Below are 5,316 nucleotides of genomic sequence, written 5' to 3' on the forward strand. Positions count from 1 at the left end.
TCAGAACAAAAGGCATTTGAAACTTTAAAGAAGGCACTGACCACTGCTCCTGCCTTGGCACTGCCTGATGTGACCAAGCTCTTCCAACTATTTGTGGCTGAGACACGGAGGATAGCAAAGGGAGTTCTCAGACTTTAGGCTCCTGGAAACGCCTGTAGCCTATTTATCTAAAAGGCTGGATTATGTAGCAGCAGGATGGCCAAATTGTTTACGTGCAGTTGCTGCCACAGCCATTTTAGTAAAGGAAGCATCTAAACTGACTCTGGGACAGGATTTACAATTGGTAAACCCCCACTCAGTAGAGGCCCTATTACGGAGTCCACCTGACAGATGGTTATCAAATGCTCACCTCACCCACTATCAAGCCTTGCTTCTAGATCCTCCTTGGATTAAATTTCTCAAGACACAGCCTTGAACCCAGCTACACTCCTCCCCGATGATGACCCATCTGAAGCCCTGCATAACTGCCTGGAGGTATTGGAATCCCTCCAAAACCTACGGCCAGATTTGACTGAGATCCCATGGCCAAACCCAGATGAGGTGCTCTACACAGACGGCAGCAGTTATATCCGCAATGGAGTCAGGTACGCTGGGGCCGCTGTGGTCACACAAGATCAGGTAATATGGGCCCCAAGCTTTAGGCCATGGAACATCAGCCCAGAAGGCAGAACTCATTGCCCTTACTCAGGCATTACGACACAGAAAGGGGAAAACAGTTAATATCTACACTGATAGTAGGTATGCCTTTGCAACAGCACATGTACATGGGGCCTTATACCAAGAAAGGTGACTACTCACGTCAGGAGGAAAATAAAAAATGTGACAAATTCTGACCCTGTTGGAAGCCCTCTGGCTACCCTACAAGGTGGCAATCATACATTGTACAGGACATTAGACTGACAGTACTCCAGAAGCCCTAGGGAACTCCTTTGCAGATCAAACAGCATGAGAGGTTGCCCAAAAACCATGGGACCTCTACAAATCTTACCTGTTATTACCAAAACGCTTAGTGCCCAGTACACAAAGGGCGAAGAATGTCTGGGAGGAATTTTAAAGACTGACTGGCTCTAGGGAATGGAAAACGCTCCCAGATGGTAGAATATTCTTACCAGAAGTACTGGAACAAACTCTGGTTAAGCAGCTTCACCAGAACACCCACCTTGGTGGCACCAAATTGACTGAACTATTACAAAAAGATTATTATGTGCCAAAATTAAGTCAACACGCCAAACAAGTCTCCTCCAGGTGTCAAATATGTGCACAAGTCAATCCAAGTAACCAGGTGGGTCTCTCACAAGGAACTCAGCTTCATGGACTAGCCCCCGGTGAACACTGGGAAGTGGACTTCACTGAGATAAAACCAGGACTACATGGGTATTGTTATCTTTTGGTTTTTATAGATACTTTTTCAGGACGGACTGAAGTGTTCCCCACCAAAACTGAGACAGCTCAGGTTACAGTCAAAAAGCTAGTCTTAGAAATTATTCCCCAATTTGGCCTCCCAATAACTATAGGGTCTGACAACGGCCCAGCTTTCATAGCTCAAACAACACAATTATTAGCTAAAACTTTAAATATAAAATGGAAGTTACACTGTACTTATCGACCTCAGAGTTCAGGACAAGTAGAAAGAATGAACAGGACCCCGAAAGACACACTTACAAAACTAAAGCTTGAGACTGGCAAGAACTGGGCGAGTCTCCTTCCCTTTGCCCTTCTTCAGGCCAGATGCACTCCCTATGTGATGGGCATCACTCCCTTTGAAATCATGTTTGGCCGACCACCTCTGTTAATTCCTAAACTTGGGGAAGAAAAACTTGCTGAAATAGATAACCATTATCTCTTAAAGTCCTTCCAGGCACTTTAAGCCTCTCAGCGAATCAGCGGTTTAGTCAAAGCAGCCCATCCTGCTCACTGCCCAGCCGAGGCTCTGACTCACCCCTTCCACCCCGGTGACCTAGTGTGGATTAAAAAAACTTCAGCCACCTACACTGGAACCCTGCTGGACGGGGCCCGTGCCAGTGATCTTAATGACTCCAACTGCCATCAAAGTAGCGGGAAAGCGTCACTGGATCCACCACTCCCAGGTCAAGAAGGCCACGTCAGAAGAAGCATCAACGGCTGAAAGATGGACTGCCCAACCCACGGACAATCCACTAAAGATAAGACTTTCTCGGGTCCCTTCTGGGCCCTTTTAATTATACTTCCCATTGTTAATTGTACACCTCACCAACCTAAAAGTTACACATGGGAATTAAGGGAAACTGTAGAAGGGACAGTCGTTAAGACATTAGTCACCTCGACTCAACCCATTTTTTCATTAGATTTATGTGACCTCACTGGTGACATGAGTGTCAGAAAAATGGGAAGTGGTCATAGTACAAATGTACTTACCTGTGGGGATTTATCATATGAAAGAGATTTAAAACATACCCAACATTATATTTGCCCAGCGAATGGGAAACCCAGTTATCGAGGGGAATTTCAATACCACTGTGCTTCCTGGGGATGTGAAACCATAGCCTCATGGACCAACGAAGACCCATTTATTGACTTCAAAAGGGGACCTTACAGACCCTTCCATAAAAATGGAAATTGTAACCCTGTAACAATAACTATTAAAAAAAATGGCATCCACTAGCTAGGGGAGGATGGGAACGAGGGAAAACTTGGGGGTTACGAATCTATATATGTGGACCAGACCCAGGCATGGAATTTACTATTCAGAGATATGACCCCCCCTGAGAAGTAAATCCAATAGGTCCCAACAGACCCTTAATTCCTGGATTGTCCCCAGTACCCCCAGGTCAATTCCCCCTAACTACAATAGCCCCTGCTTCAACCCTTCCATCCCTAACCACCCCAAATCCTGAGCCACGGAAGCCTTTATTAGATCTACTGGACTCCATCTTTTACTTTATTAATGCTACTGAGCCTAATATGACTCAAGATTACTGGCTGTGTCTGAACCCAGAACCCCCATATTACATAGGGATAGGAGCTAATATTACTCTAGGCCCCTCCTCAAGCCAAATTAGAAATCTTTCCCACAAGGACATAAGGACTAATCCTACTTTATGCAAGTGGGGGCAAAAGCCCAAACTAACCCTTGGAGATTTACAAGGACAGGGAACTTGTTTCCAGATCCCAAATTTTAATATAAACCACTCCCCTTACAGACACTCTTGTACATCTACCATAATACTTGGGAACCTGTCAGGTACACATAATAACCATCTTGTGACCCCTGAGGGAACATGGTTTGCTTGTACATCAGGAGTAACTCCATGCCTGACTCTTCAACTTTTTAAAATTGCCAAATGGGATAAATTTTGTATTACTGTTCACATCATCCCCCAGATGTACTATTATGATGGGGGAGGGAGGGAGAGAACATATGGGACTAAGATCTAAACGGGCCCCTGTCCTAATTCCCCTCCTAGTGGGAATAGATATAGCAGGCTCCACAGCTGTAGGAACCACTGCCCTGATCACTGGAAACCAGAATTTCAAAACTTTAAGTAAACAAGTAGATTTGGACTTAGAGTTTTCTAACTCACTTAAGTCACTTAGAGAATTCCCTTGATTCACTTGCTGAAGTAGTTTTACAAAATAGAAGAGGATTACATTTACTGTTTTTAAAACAAGGAGGATTATGTATGGCCTTGGGGAAAACCTGTTGCTTTTATATTAACCATTCAGGTGTCATCCATGATAGTTTAGCTTTAATCAGAAAAAGACTCAAGGAGCGAGAGAATAGAACACCTGAGGAAAATTGGTATCAAAATTTGTTCTCTTGGTCCCCCTGGTTAACTACTTTAATAACCTCACTGGCGGGAACTGTCATCCTAATGTTAGGGTTGTTGATCGGACCATGCATAATAAACTGTTTAACTAAATACATTGGAGATAAAATACAGTCTGTTAAACTAATGGTGTTACACACTCACTACAATCAAGCACACCACAAATAAATCAATGATTTGATTATGTACAAAAAAAACCAGTGGGGAATTTGATGGGCTGACAGATCTGACTCCATGAGAATGTTATAGGCCAGACTCTAAGGGAAATGACTAAACAGACTCCATTTTGCTGAGACTCCATGTTCTGTAGGAAATAAGCTTCTCCCATGGGAACACCCTGCCTCTGTGCCCATCATCAGTTACTTGGTGTGACATGTTTAATATACAATGGCAACTCCTATGTAGTAAAGAATTGCTCTCTTAATTCCTATTGCTCCTAAACAATGTACCATGTGAACAGTAATTGTGTGGATGTTAGCAACCATTCTTTAGTTTGTATCTAGGTAAGGGTCAGTTTGACCCACTTCCCCCTCTGTCGATGATCTCATGATGTTAGTTTGTAATTTTGAATCATAGCAACACACTTATGATTGATGTGATTTTTGGTATAAGAACCCCTACAACCCTATGGCGGGGGATGTTCTCCCAATAGCCATTTTTTGGGGCATTGTGTGAGATAGTCAGCTGGCCAGCTTAATAAAGACTCTCAAATTTGGACTTCTCAGTGGTGATTGGTCTGTTCTTAAGTTGTGCCCCATAACAATACTAGATCCCTCATACCAGCTGTAAGCCATTCATCATCTAGCCCACGAGAATTCAGATTAAACATAGCCTATCTCATTCCCAGCTCTCTCATTATTTGGACTGGGTCTGCATATGTCTGCCATTTACTTATGGCCTTGGGGACATTGCCCACATTTTAACAAACAGTGCAGATAGCAGCCATTACTAATTGTGCTCCCCCTGTGCACCCCAATGGCATAGATATCCCGCACTCTTTGCCACAAGGAGGGGTGAGTAGTTATGGATCCCAATTTCTCCATTTCCAGGCCACTACAATACTGCTGTCCATCCCTAAATCCCACAGGCATTAATAATCAAGTTGACAGGGGCACCCCTGGCCTCTGTATAAATTTCTTTCCCAAGTCCACCAACCCTGCTTAAGTATATGGGTAGTAGTACATGGTGAACTCAGTTACCTGGGCAAACCCTGTCAGCTGCCCATTAAGAGCTATCGGCTGCTGTTGTTTCATTTTCTGCATCACCACTGGCCAAGCTTGCAGATGTTGATCCCCTCTTCCTTCTCTTTTACCAATACTATACAGAAGGCCAAGGGATATTTCTCCAAGGTGTGGAGGTCCTCTTCCAGTGATCGTATCCTAGCTTCCAGAGTTGCTTCTTTACCTTGTAACTCTCACATCTTGGTAGCCTTCCATAGAAATGTATCAGTATCCACTTTCAAAACTGTAAGAAATAACTCTTCAATGGTCCTAGCAGCTGTGCATGTGCT

This window comes from Sciurus carolinensis, chromosome X (genome assembly GCF_902686445.1).
Source record: "Sciurus carolinensis chromosome X, mSciCar1.2, whole genome shotgun sequence".
NCBI classification, from domain to species: domain Eukaryota; kingdom Metazoa; phylum Chordata; class Mammalia; order Rodentia; family Sciuridae; genus Sciurus; species Sciurus carolinensis.